This window comes from Schistocerca piceifrons, chromosome 1 (assembly GCF_021461385.2).
Source record: "Schistocerca piceifrons isolate TAMUIC-IGC-003096 chromosome 1, iqSchPice1.1, whole genome shotgun sequence".
In the NCBI taxonomy this organism is placed as follows: Eukaryota; Metazoa; Arthropoda; class Insecta; order Orthoptera; family Acrididae; genus Schistocerca; species Schistocerca piceifrons.
In genome coordinates this window covers 616,629,404-616,644,024 of record NC_060138.1, presented here as the reverse complement: position 1 = coordinate 616,644,024, position 14,621 = coordinate 616,629,404, and the positions used below count along the sequence as shown (strand labels likewise).

Genomic DNA, 14,621 nt, shown 5'->3' with positions numbered 1-14,621 from the left:
ATTATCCATTAACGTGTCTGCACGCTATATTTGTCTATAAAGCGTGGCAGTTTGTATGGAAAGTACTACAATAAAGAAAGAGACCCGTAACCACTGTGCCAGAGGTTACCCCGAAGCCGTAACACAACATACACATGTCGTATTAATACATGTAAAGTCACCGGATAAAGGAGTTCTAAACCTTTAAGAAGCGTTGTGGATTAAATAAACAGTGGACTTGTTGTGTCTATCAAAATATTATACATTTATAACGAACTTACAAACCCAGTTGGCGAGAGTATGAATTTAGTAAAGATGAAGGGAATGAATGTATCAACAGAAAAAATAAAAATAAACAAATAGATGGAAATAGTCTTGACTGACTAGATTAAACAGTTTTCCCAGAGTATCTTTCTCAGGTATCTGAATCGTAAACCTTACAGGCAGATTATTTTACGTTTCGACTTGCGCCAGCAAGATATGGACATGTAGAGTGAAAAAGATTAGAAAAATGGAAGGTTATTCACCGAGTCGCATTTCAACAATGTTGTGATTTCTCGTTATTCAAAGTGGTAGGGAAGGAACGTTAATTTCCGTTGATTCCGTGTAACAAGTATCAGATTTACCCTATTCCTAGTTGCATTTATCATTAGTGATTTCCTAAAGACAAGCACAGCATTTTTTGAAGGTAATGCGTATTTCTGTCCGTATTGTCATGCAACTGTATGCGAAAACTGTATCAAAGAGATCAGATCAGGAGAGATCTTATAATTCAATTATGTGAGTGTGAGGTATTCTTATCAGATTATTTTCCCCCATTTTTAAATACGTAATAAAAGTAATTGGTGCTTAATATGAGGAAAGTCCAGACACATTATATGATTTTAATCAATTTCTTTTCATCTCCTGTTTAAATTCGGACACTCTTTCGCATAATTTTAGAAATTTAGTCGACAGAGACGTGGGAAACACTGTTCCATTGTTCTTTTATTAGTACGAGTTCTAGAAACTAGAGGAGCACAAGTCTCTAAACAAACAACTTACGTTAGCACATGCAGTACTTAAAGACTCGTATTTCCCAAAATAAAAGTTTCTCGATGGGGTATGTCTTCCCCAAGTCTTTGCCTAGATATAAATGTTGAGGTTGAATGAAGTACTTAACACACAGCATAATGGAGCAGTTTGCACACTTGACAAATAGATGTGGTCGCGCCACAACATTGTCGGTGCATCCTCACTGCAGAACTCAAACATTAGCAAACACTCGATTTTTTAAAGAATCGAGCTGCGATACATGAAACAGCTTCAAACGTCTGATTACGTTAGAAATCATTTACTGTGGTACTTATTTGACATTTAACATGTAAGCTAAAAAATTTTAGAAAATGTTTCAAATGTTGTCTAAAATTTGTTGGAAGTCATTAAATTCCCCCAATATGAAAAACTGGATGAGTAAACTTAGTTTTTCGTGGATCTCAATATTTATGACGTCAAATATCTTGGATTATGTGTCATACAATGGCATAATTTTCCAAGCAAACTCAGTGTATTAAGTGGATTCTCCCAGGAAAATATGTAGAACAGAGTTAGTAGTGAAGTAATAAATTAAAACATCATGCCGGATGCTGAACGTTTACCTCATAAACAGCGAAAATGCAATGAGCGACAAACATTTTTCATTCATCATTTTGGGTGGGTGTCATCGAGAAGAAGCTTCTCAAACAGTACAGACTATGAGCAAAATTTGTCAAAGTCGATAAGTGCTGTCGTTATTCTTATAAATATTTTAGCATACAACCACTAATATTAGGAATACATTACACAGCAACGCATTTTGGGAGTCAAGCTACAGTCTTCTATGTGTCTAATCTAATCCTTCGTAAAATGCACTTTAAAAGCACTCGAGAGCAGAATACAAAGTCAAATAAAATAATAAGGTCATGATGTTCTCGTCTTATTTTAAAAATTTTAAAAATGGCAACACGAGATTCCATGCTCCGCTTATCCATGTTACCGCACAGTCTACAAATCGTTGCTTCTGTAAGGCGGTGAAAACCGGTCACGTAGCTGCCACTCAGTGCACCATCAAGATGATAAATATATGTACAGCTCCGATGGACTGTAATGAGCCATCAGCCGTTCCATAGCACTCCAAAGACGTTACAAAGGGCATGGAGGGACCCATAAGTAAGATCATCTGTACCTAATCGTTCACGCTTATCGCACTATCGTCAGCCTTAAAAAAAATCTGAAAACGATTGCAAAATGGACTGCCATTCGCGCCACTTTATACATTGAAGAGTCAAAGAAACTGGTACATTTACTTAACTGTAGGGCACCCGCGAACTCGCAGAAATGCCGCAACACGACTCGAATAATTTCCGAAGAAACAGAGAGAAATGGCACCATGAATCCTGCTGGGCTGTCAATAGATCCGTAAGAGTGCGAGGGGGTTGTAAGGCATCTTGTAAGGCATCCCAGATAAGCTCAATAATGTTCATGTCTGGGGAGTTTGGTGGCCAGCGGAAGTGTTTAAACTCAGAGGAGTGTTCCTGCAGCCAGTCTGTAGCAAATCTGGACATGTGGGATGTCGCATTGTCCTGCCGGATTGCCCGAGTCCTTCGGAATGCACAATGGACATGCATGGATGCAGATGATCAGACAGGATGCTTACGTACGTTCCGCTTGTCAGAGTTGTATCTAGACGTATCACTCCAACTGCTCACGCCCCAAATCATTACAGAGCCTCTACCAGCTTGAACAGTCCCCTAGTCACGTGGAGGGTCCATGTATTCATGAGGTTGACTCCACACTCGTAGACTACTTCCCTCCGATCGATACAATTTGAAAAGAGACTCGTCCGACTAGGACGCATGTTTCCAGACATTAACAGACTAATGTCGGTGTTGAGAGTCCCAGGCATGGCGTAAAACTTTGTGTCGTGCAGTCATCAAGGCAACACGAGTGGGTCGTCGACTCCGAAAGCCCATATCGACGATGTTTCGTTGACTGGTTCGCACGCTGACACATGTTGATGACGCAGGACTGAATTCTGCAGCAATTTGCGGAAGGGTTGCACTTTTGTCACGTTGAACGATTGTCTACAGTCGTCGTTAGTCCCATTCTTGCAGGATGTTTCTCCGGCGGCAGCGATGTCGGATATATGATGTTTTATCGATTACCTGGTATTCAGTGTCCACTAACGAAACGGTCGTACGCGAAAATCCCTACTTCATCGCTAGATGCTGTGTCACATCGCTCGTGCGCCGATTATAACACTACGTCCATACTCACTTAAATGTTGATAACGTGACATTGAGTAGCAGTAACCGATCAAACAACTGCGTCAGTGACTTTTTCTCTTACATAGATGTTGCCGACCGCAGCGCCGTATTCCATATGTTTACATATCTCTGTACTTGAATACGAATGCCTATACCAGTTTCTTTGGCCTTTCAGTGTATATTAAGTATATTATTGAACTTAGGCCGGTGGGTAAGTATTTAAAGTTCCTCAAGCAGGTCCAGTGTCTTTTGTTTCTTATTAACGTATCACCTCTAAATCGTCTCCTGTGCCTTTCTAGGAGACTAGCCTCATAAATGTGTTTGCCAACGACCGATCTTCCATAGCTGCCCAGTCTAAGAGCATCTGCATGCTCTCTACATCTTGTAGAAAATTTCCTACCTGTTTGTCCTGTATCTTTATCTTCACATATTATCCCCTCAAAGACAAAAAGAGGACTTAGTGGTGTTACATGTGGATAAAAAAAGGAGAGAGAGACTCGACCTGCTTGAGGAACTTGAAACAGTACACCACCAGCCGAAGTTCAAACATGTACTTAATACACAAATTGGTGAGAATGGTAATCCCTTCTTCAGTGATTTTTAGACCTTCTTTAAGGTTGGCGCTATTACGATGAAAACGTGAAAGAGTTGACACAGATAATCATTACAATGTTGTCACTCCATGTCACTTGTAACATGTTTTTTACCTGTGTTATGGGACGACTGGTGGCTAAGTGCAGTACATCGAAGCTGTGCACATGTTTACAATCTAGTGATGCACTGAGAGACAGCTTATGTGACAGGTGTGTATCACCTTAGAGTAAGAACATAAAGAAAGCCGGTAGTCTCCGTGCCGACTCGCCGCGCTGTCCAGGACTGCTATACGCGCCTGTGCCTGCTCACAGAAAGCTGGTTGGCCAGCTGGTCAAAGTGCAGCAGTGACATTACGGGTAGAAAGCATGGGGCGCTGTGGTAGCTCTGTAGTCTTTCTCACACGATTTTACAAAAAGGTTCAGATGGCTCTAAGCACTGTGGGACTTAACATCTGACGTCATCAGTCCCCTAGACTTAGAACTACTTAAACCTAACGAAACTAAGGACATCACACACATCCATGCCCGAGGCAGGATTCGAACCTGAGACGTAGCAGAAGGGCTGTTCCGGACTGAAGCGCCTAGAACCGCTCAGACACAGCGGCCGGCACGATTTTACAGAAGCTGTTCATAAAACAGAATTTATTTTTACTTTACGTACATCTTTATAAGTCAGCTTCACGGTGAAGTGTCCATCATTTCGCTAATGGTCGTACTTATTGTGATATTCTCCCTGTAGTAAGCAGCTGCTCCAAACTCGAATAAGTTTGTAACGAAAAATGTGTGTCACTTTAATTTTGTGTATGATGCATTTTACACCATACGTTGCTGAGAATAAAATTTAGCTGAGATATTGTTCTTTAGACTTGGGAGGAGCTCTTCATTTGTCCCAAATTTCGAGAAAACAGAATTTATGTAGCATGTACACTTCTGACAGCACGTGCGAGTATGAAATATTCATAACTTACCTCATATCTCCTAAACTGTTTAACATATAGAAACGAGGTTTTGGCATGTGATACCATGTGAATAGGAGAACATTTTGCTATGTGGTTAACATACGGAACTTCCTTATCTACCATACTACAACAGAAGCTATGGTTTCTGTTTTACTTTTTCAATCCAGTACTCTAATTTTATAAAGATTCTCCGACAGCTATTGAAAAGAGAATTGGCTAGTGTGAAAATAAACTTGAAATTTCTTATCATATAGTACAGTAAAACGACACAATGAAGTTTCCTGTAAGGTTTTCATCAAATATTAAGGCGAATCTGATTACATTTGCGATCTCAGGAAAGTGGTGCACATTCAACGACAAAACTATACTTCAACATCTTTAAAACTTCAGTTTTTGACGACAGTCTGTTGTCATTTAATGCAATGCACTTGCGCAGGAATGCTGGGTTATTTATTTACGAACCAACTATTACTTGTACTTATTCTAAAAATTTGAATGTAACCGAATATTTATGACATATCTTTTATTTAAATATTGTTATAATATATTAGTTTCTTGCGGGAAAGTGGTCAAAATGAGTCAAATCATGTTTGAAGTGACTAAGAGCGATATATTTTTGGCGGGGATGGGAGTTGGACAGTGGCAGAACGCTACGGCAGCCAAGTAAAGATTTGGACTTCCGGAGTGAAGAGCTCAAGGTAGCACTAACGGCCAATTTTTTTCGAGTTCTTGAAAGAGGCAGACCTTCCTGGAGTAACGTGCGTTATGTGGATGTATAGTTGTTTGATTCTGGGCGGTGAACCCCCGGGACCATACTGGAACTTCTGAAGGAACGTATATTACGAGAGGTTTGAATGCGCTCCAGGACACGACCCTTTCCGTTTGTAGTACTGTACTGAGACTAGACAGAGCATGAGTTATTATTTATTGCCTTATGTGAGTCAATTTAAGAATCATATTATTGAACTCTGAACTATTTTGATCTTTCGTGCATTGTCATCATACAATGAACTTAAGTTTAAGCGAATCTTTGTTGGCTATTTAGTTTGGGGATTTTACTACGACCTCAACGAAATTTTACAGCATTTATTAACGACACTTTTTGTCCGTATTTTAACTGAATTTGAATATAGTAGAGTCACTTCCCGTTCATTTGAGATGTCCTTTCTTGAATAAACGTTACTCAACACAATTCTCAGTCGTCACATCAGCTACAGACATTAAAATAGAACCATTTTATTAATTATCTGTTTTTGTTTTATATTTCTGTGTATTATATTAACTCGAAATTCTAGCTAATTCATAGGATATATGACTGCAAGATTACAGCTACACGTTACTACTTGCAGTGAATTAGCTGTGGCTCAAGAAAGCAGACGTGCGCGTCTCGAACCTATGACACCTCCAAACTCTCCTCTTTAAAGAGAGCCGTGCAAAGCCTCAGTCTCTAAAGTATAACTAACCGCAGGCAAAGACGCAACTACAATGAAATGAACACCCTTAGCTGCTTACAGGCGTTGATATACGTCAACGGGGACAGATGAAAATGTGTGCCCCGACCGGGACTCGAACCCGGGTCTCCTGCTTACATGGCAGACGCTCTATCCATCTGAGCCACCGAGGACACAGAGGATACCGCGACTGCAAGGATTTATCTCTGGCACGCCTCCTGCGAAACCCACCTTCTCAACGTATTGTCCCGCACTACATTCGTAGTGCCCCCGCCCATCATACTCATTACTCGCGGCGCGTTGCCGATTCCCGTAAGAGTTCGGGCACTGTTTGTGCATTCGCACAGAAGAAGAAGATGGCCAAGTGGAATGCCAGAACTTTGACTTGGTAGGGAAATAGAAAATCTAAAAGAGGAAATGCTAAGGCTCAATTTGATATAGTGGGTGATCAATGAAGTATAATGGACAGAAGACAAGAATTTCGGTCAGCTGAGTACAGGGTAATATCAAGAGCGGCAGGAAATGGCATAAGGGGTATAGGATTGGTGATAAATACGAAATCAGGACAAAGAATAAGATAGTGTGAACAGTTAAGTGTTAGGATAGTTCTCCTCAGAATCGACAATAATCCAACAATAACAACTATAGTTCAGGTATACATGCCGACATCTTAAGCCGCAGATGAAGAGACAGAGAGAGTATATGAGGATATTGAACGGGTATTTCGGAGAGACGAAAGTCTAATAGTTGTGGGGGGATTGGAATGAAGTTGTAGAGGAAAGAGTAGAAAAAAAGGGTTACAGGAGAATAATGGTTTGGTAGTAAGAACGAAGAGAAATATTAACCGAATTCTGCAACAAATTTCAGCTGGTAGTAGCAATTTGTTTAAGAAACACATGAGGAGGAGATAAATTTGGAAAAGCCCGGGATATATCGGAAGATTTCAGTTAGATTACATCGTGGCGAGGCAGAGATTCCGAAATCATATATTGCACTGTAAGACGCATCCAGGATCAGATAAAGACTCAGGTCACAATTTAATAGTGACGAAGAGTAGGCTGACGTTTAAGAGTCTAATGAGGAAGAATCAGTGCGCAGAGGAGTGGGATATGGAAGTACCAAGGAATGAAGAGGTAGGCTTAAAGTTCTCTGAGGCTATACATATTGCAATAAGGAACAGCTTAGTAGGCAGTTCGATTGAAGGGGACTGGATATCTCCAAAAAGGGTAGTCACAGAAGTGTGAAAGGAAACCTTCGGTACAATAAAGGTAACTGCGAAGAAATCATACATAACAGAAAAAATACTGCAGTTGATCGATGAAAGAAGCAAGTACAAAAATGTTCAGGGAAATTCAGGAATACAGAAATAAGTCACTTACGAATGAAAGAAAAACAGGAAGTGCAGAGAAGGCCGTATTAGCTGAGCAGAGAGGCTGTATGAAGAAATCGAAATGTTTGTCGGAAGGAGTGACTCAGCATACAGAAAAGTCAAAATAGCCTCCGCTGAAACTAAAAGCAAGGGCGGTAGCAGTAAGAGTGCAATGAGAATACCACTGTTAGATGCAGAGGACAGAGCGGATAGGCTGAAAGAATCCGTCGAAGGCCTCTATGAAGTGCAGGACTTGTCTGAGGACGTGACAGAAGAAGAAACAAGAGTCAATAAAGAAGAGGGATGTGTACAAATAGTAGAAACAGAATTTAAAAGGGTTCTGGAAGAGTTCAAATCAAATAAGGCAAAAGGAAAGATAACATTCCATCAGTATTTCTAAAACCATTGGGGGAAATTACGATAAAAGACTATTCACGATGGTGTGTAGACTGTAAGAGTCTGGCGATGTACAATCAGGCTTCTGTTTCTGTTTTGAACGGCCGGTGTCGGTTGGTCACAGCCAGTGTGCTCCCTGCCGCCGTTGGATAAGCAGCTGCAGCAGCAAGTGGTATACCCATAGCTTACTTATTTGTAACATTGTTTAATTTCTTTGCGTGTTTTTGGTACTTGCATTGTTTAATTCATAAATTTCGGGCGTATTATAGTATTTGAGAGCTGTAGCATCGCGCTTTAGTACCTCAATAGTGTAAATTCGCGTAGTCGTCCTTCTCCTGTTTTTGTTTTGAACGGTCAGTGTCGGTTGGTCACAGCCAGTGTGCTCCCTGCCGCCGTTGGATAAGCAGCTACAGCAGCAAGTCGTATACTCCTAGCTTACTTATTTGTTACATAGTTTAATTCTTAATTTCTTTGCGTGTTTTTGGGTACTTGCATTGTTTAATTCATAAATTCCGGGCGTATTATAGTATTTGAGAGTTGTAGCATCGCGCTTTAGTGTTTACTTCGTAGATTCGTACTTAAATTGCGTGTGAGTTTCGTATAGGAGGTGTAATTTCGAGTTTTAGCTACTGTAATCGTAAATTCAGGCAGATTGTAGCGCAGTCGTTAGGCATTTGTACAGGTTAGTTAATATAGACTTTGCGTGTTTCCCTTGCGTTATCTAGGCACGGACTCGTGTTTCAGTAACTGTTGTTCAACATCGATTAGAATGGACAGGGATTGCTGTGTTCGGATGAGGGCTGAGTTGGCATCCCTTCGCTCACAGCTGCAAGCGGCGCTGACTTCGGTCGCGCAGCTTGAGGCTGTTGCCAATGGGCACCACTGTGGGGAGCCGGACTTGGGTATCACGGGGATGTCAACCTCGTCCCGTCTGTCCCCAGATCGGTCTGCCGCTGTGGTTGCCCCGGTTGCTGCCCACAGTGGGGCTGACCCTTGCCTGTGGTTGATTGGGAGGTCGTTCCAAGGCGTGGCAGGCAGCGAAAGACGTCCCCGGAGGCTGATCAGAAAGCCTCCCCGGTGCGTCTGACAAACAGGTTACAGGCACTGTCTCTGGCTGAGCCAGATGCAGGTGCCTGCCCTGTTTCATAGGATGATTCTCAGCCTTCAAGGTCCGGTCAATCACAGAGGATGGGCTTATTGGTAGTTGGGAGCTCCAGTGTTTGGCGCGTAATGGGGCCCCTTAGCGATATGGCGGCTAGGGAGGGGAAGAAATCCAGTGTGCACTCCGTGTGCATTCCGGGTGGAGTCATTCCTGATGTGGAAAGGGTTCTTCGGGATGCCATGAAGAGCACAGGGTGCAGTCAGCTGCAGGTCACCACATGTCGGCACTAATGACATGTGTCGCTTTGGATCTGAGGAAATTCTCTCTGGATTCCAGCGGCTATCTGATTTGGTGAAGGCTGCCGGTCTTGCTTACGATATGAAGGCAGAGCTCACCATGTGCAGCATCGTTGACAGAACCGACTGCGGACCTTTGGTGCAGAGCCAGGTGGAGGTTCTGAATCAGAGGCTCAGACGGTTGTGCGACCGTGTTGGCTGCAAATTCCTTGACTTGCGCCATAGGGTGGTGGGGTTTCGGGTTACGCTGAATAGGTCAGGAGTTCACTATACTCAGCTGGAGGCTACACGGGTAGCGGAGGTTGTGTGGCGTGGACTGGGCGGTTTTTTAGGTTAGAAGGCCTCCGGAAAGTACGGGGTGGGCTGCATTCTCAAAGGGTGCATGGTAAATACAGGACGTGCTTGGATCAAGGAACAGTCGGAATTGTAGTTGTAAATTGTTGTAGTTGTGCTGGGAAAGTCCCTGAGCTTCAAGCGCTAATAGAAAGCACAGAAGCTGAAATCGTTATAGGTACAGAAAGCTGTCTAAAGCCTGAAATAAGTTCTGCAGAAATTTTTACGAAGTCTCAGACGGTGGTCAGGAAAGATAGATGAGGCAGAATTGGTGGTGGAGTGTTTGTGTCTGTCAGTAGTGGTTTATCTTGTAGTAAAGTCGAAGTAGATACTCCGTGCGAATTGGTATGGGTGGAGGTTATACTTAACAGCCGAACTAAGTTAATAATTGGCTCCTTCTACCGACCTCCAGACTCCGATGATACAGTTGCTGAACAGTTCAGAGAAAATTTGAGTCTCGTAACAAATAAATACCCCATTTATACGGTTATAGTAGTGGGAACTGCAAACTTCCCTCGATATGTTGGCAAAAATACTTGTTCAAAACCGGCGGTAGGCAGAAAACATCTTCCGAGATTGTCCTAAATGCTTTCTCCGAAAATTATTTCGACCAGTTAGTCCACGAACCCACGCGAATTGCAAATGATTGCGAAAACACACTTGACCTCTTAGCCACAAACAATCCAGAGCTGATAGAGAGCATCATGACTGATACAGGGATTAGTGATCACAAGGTCGTTGTAGCTATGCTCAATTCCGTTTCTTCCAAATCCACCAGAAACAAACGCAAAATAATTTTATTTAAAAAAGCGGATAAAGTGTCACAAGAAGCCTTCCTAAGTGACAATCTCCATTCCTTCCGAACTGACTATGCAAATGTAGACGAGATGTGGCTCAAATTCAAAGATACGGTAGCAACAGCAATTGAGAGATACATACCTCATAAATTGGTAAGAGATGGAACTGATCCCCCGTGGTACACAAAACAGGTCCGAACGCTGTTGCAGAGGCAACGGAAAAAGCATGTGAAGTTCAGAAGAACGCGAAATCCCAAAGATTGGCTAAAATTTACAGACGCGCGAAATTTGGCACGGACTTCAAAGCGAGATGCCTTTAATAGGTTCCACAACGAAACATTGTCTCGAAATTTGGTAGAAAATCGGAAGAAATTCTGGTCGTATGTAAAGTACACAAGCGGCAAGACGCAGTCAATACCTTCGCTGCGCAGTGCCGATAGTACTGTTACCGACGACTGTTGCCACTAAAGCGGAGTTATTGAACGCAGTTTTCCGAAATTCCTTTACCAGGGAAGACGAATGGAATATTCCAGAATTTGAAACACGAACAGGTGCTAGCATGAGTTTCTTAGAAGTAGTTACGTTAGGGGTTGCGAAGCAACTCAAATCGCTGGATACGGGCAAGTCTTCAGGTCCAGATTGTATACCGATCAGGTTCCTTTCAGATTACGCTGATACAATAGCTTCCTACTTAGCAATCATATACAACCGCTCGTTCACCGATACATCTGTACCTACAGATTGAAAAATTGAGCAGGTCGCACCAGTGCTCTGAGCACTATGCGACTTAACTTCTGAGGTCATCAGTCGCCTAGAACTTATAACTAATTAAACTTAACTAACCTAAGGACATCACACACATCCATGCCCGAGGCAGGATTCGAACCTGCGACCGTAGCGGTCGCTCGGTTCCAGACTGCAGCGCCTAGAACCTCACGGCCACTCCGGCCGGCAAGGGTAGTAGGAGTAATCCATCTAACTACAGACCCATATCATTGACGTCGGTTTGCAGTAGGGTTTTGGAGCATATACTGTATTAAAAAATTATGAATCACCTCGAAGGGAACGATCTATTGATACGTAATCAGCATGGTTTCAGAATATATCGTTCTTGTGCAACGCAGCTAGCTCTTTATTCGCACGAAGTAATGGCCGCTATCGACAGGGGATCTCAAGTTGGTTCCGTATTTTTAGATTTCCGGAAAGCTTTTGACACCGATCTTCACAAGCGACTTCTAATCAAGCTGCGGGCCTATTGGGTATCGTCTCAGTTGTGCGACTGGATTCGTGATTTCCTGTCAGGAAGGTCGCAGTTCGTAGTAATAGACGGCAAATCATCGAGTAAAACTGAAGTGATATCAGGTGTTCCGCAGGGAAGCGTCCTGGGACCTCTGCTGTTCCTGATCTATATAAATGACCTGGGTGACAATCTGAGCATTTCTCTTAGGTTGTTCGCAGATGATGCTGTAATTTACCGCCCAGTAAGGTTATCCGAAGACCAGTATCAGTTGCAAAGCGATTTACAAAATATTGCTGTATGGTGTGGCAGGTGGCAATTGACGCTAAATAACGAAAAGTGTGAGGTGATTGACATGAGTTCCAAAAGAAATCCGCTGGAATTCGATTACTTGATAAATAGTACAATTCTCAAGGCTGTCAATTCAACTAAGTACCTGGGTGTTAAAATTACGAACAACTTCAGTTGGAAAGACCACATAAATAATATTGTGGGGAAGGCCAGCCAAAGGTTGCGCTTCATTGGCAGGACACTTAGAAGATGCAACAAGTCCACTAAAGAGACAGCTTACACTACACTCGTTCGTCCTCTGTTAGAATATTCCTGTGCGGTGTGGGATCCTTACCAGGTGGGATTGACGGAGGACATCGATAGGGTGCAAAAAAGGGCAACTCGTTTTGTATTATCACGTAATAGGGGAGAGAGTGTGGCAGATATGATACGCGAACTGGGATGGGAGTCATTACAGCAAAGACGTTTTTCATCGCGGCGAGATCTATTTACGAATTTTCAGTCACCAACTTTCTCTTCCGAATGCGAAAATATTTTGTTGAGCCCAACCTACATAGGTAGGAATGATCATCAAAATAAAATAAGAGAAATCAGAACTCGAACAGAAAGGTTTAGCTGTTCGTTTTTCCCGCGCGCTGTTCGGGAGTGGAATGGTAGAGAGATAGTATGGTTGTGCTTCGATGAACCCTCTGCCAAACACTTAAATGTGAATTGCAGATTAGTCATGTAGATGTAGATGTAGAATCTGATTCTCGGAAAAACATCATCCACACAATTCCGAAACTGTAAGGGCCAACACGTGCGAGAATAATCTGACAATTAGCTTTCAATTTCCTGTCGAGCATAGTATACAGAGCAATAGAAAAGAGACTAGAGGATGTCTTAGATAACGTTCAGTTTGGGTTTATGGAAGATAAGGGCACAAGAAAGGCAACGGAAACAAGACTAAAGAAAACTAAGAAAATAAGGAGGTTCAAATGGCTCTGAGCACTATGGGACTTAACTTCTGAGGTCATCAGTCGCCTAGAACTTATAACTAATTAAACCTAACTAACCTAAGTACACCACCCACATCCATGCCCGAGGCAGGATTCGAAACTGCGACCGTAGAAGTCGCGCGTTTCCAGACTGTAGCGCCTAGAACCGTTCGGACAACACGGCCGGCAAATAAGGAGGCATTCATTTTATTTGTCGGCATGTAAATAGCGTTCGGCAGTGTAAATTGATGCAAAATGATCGAAATTGTGAAAAAAGTGGGGACAGGCTACAGGGACAGACGGGTAATTTAAAATATTTATAGGAACCAAGAGAGAATAATAAGAGTGGAAGACCAAATACGAAGTGCTCGGATTAAAGGGCGTAAGACAGGGTTGTAGTCCTTCGCCCCTATTGGTCAATCTGTTCATCGAAGAAGGAATAATACACTCCTGGAAATTGAAATAAGAACACCGTGAATTCATTGTCCCAGGAAGGGGAAACTTTATTGACACATTCCTGGGATCAGATACATCACATGATCACACTGACAGAACCACAGGCACGTAGACACAGGCAACAGAGCATGCACAATGTCGGCACTAGTACAGTGTATATCCACCTTTCGCAGCAATGCAGGCTGCTATTCTCCCATGGAGACGATCGTAGAGATGCTGGATGTAGTCCTGTGGAACGGCTTGCCATGCCATTTCCACCTGGCGCCTCAGTTGGACCAGCGTTCGTGCTGGACGTGCAGACCGCGTGAGACGACACTTCATCCAGTCCCAAACATGCTCAATGGGGGACAGATCCGGAGATCTTGCTGGCCAGGGTAGTTGACTTACACCTTCTAGAGCACGTTGGGTGGCACGGGATATATGCGGACGTGCATTGTCCTGTTGGAACAGCAAGTTCCCTTGCCGGTCTATGAATGGTAGAACGATGGGTTCGATGACGGTTTGGATGTACCGTGCACTATTCAGTGTCCCCTCGACGATCACCAGTGGTGTACGGCCAGTGTAGGAGATCGCTCCCCACACCATGATGCCGGGTGTTGGCCCTGTGTGCCTCGGTCGTATGCAGTCCTGATTGTGGCGCTCACCTGCACGGCGCCAAACACGCATACGACCATCATTGGCACCAAGGCAGAAGCGACTCTCATCGCTGAAGACGACACGTCTCCATTTGTCCCTCCATTCACGCCTGTCGCGACACCACTGGAGGCGGGCTGCACGATGTTGGGGCGTGAGCGGAAGACGGCCTAACGGTGTGCGGGACCGTAGCCCAGCTTCATGGAGACGGTTGCGAATGGTCCTCGCCGATACCCCAGGAGCAACGGTGTCCCTAATTTGCTGGGAAGTGGCGGTGCGGTCCCCTACGGCAGAGCGTAGGATCCTACGGTCTTGGCGTGCATCCGTGCGTCGCTGCGGTCCGGTCCCAGGTCGACGGGCACGTGCACCTTCCGCCGACCACTGGCGACAACATCGATGTACTGTGGAGACCTCACGCCCCACGTGTTGAGCAATTCGGCAGTACGTCCACCCAGCCTCTCGCATGCC

The 14,621-nt window shown here is 43.6% G+C and overlaps 1 non-coding gene across 1 annotated transcript; it reads right to left on the bottom strand.

Moving 5' to 3' along the window:
* Positions 1-6,366: 6,366 nt before the first annotated feature.
* On the bottom strand, positions 6,367-6,439 carry Trnat-ugu. The gene has a single exon. It is a non-coding gene; the product is annotated as a tRNA-Thr (tRNA).
* Between the last annotated feature and the right edge of the window lie 8,182 nt (positions 6,440-14,621).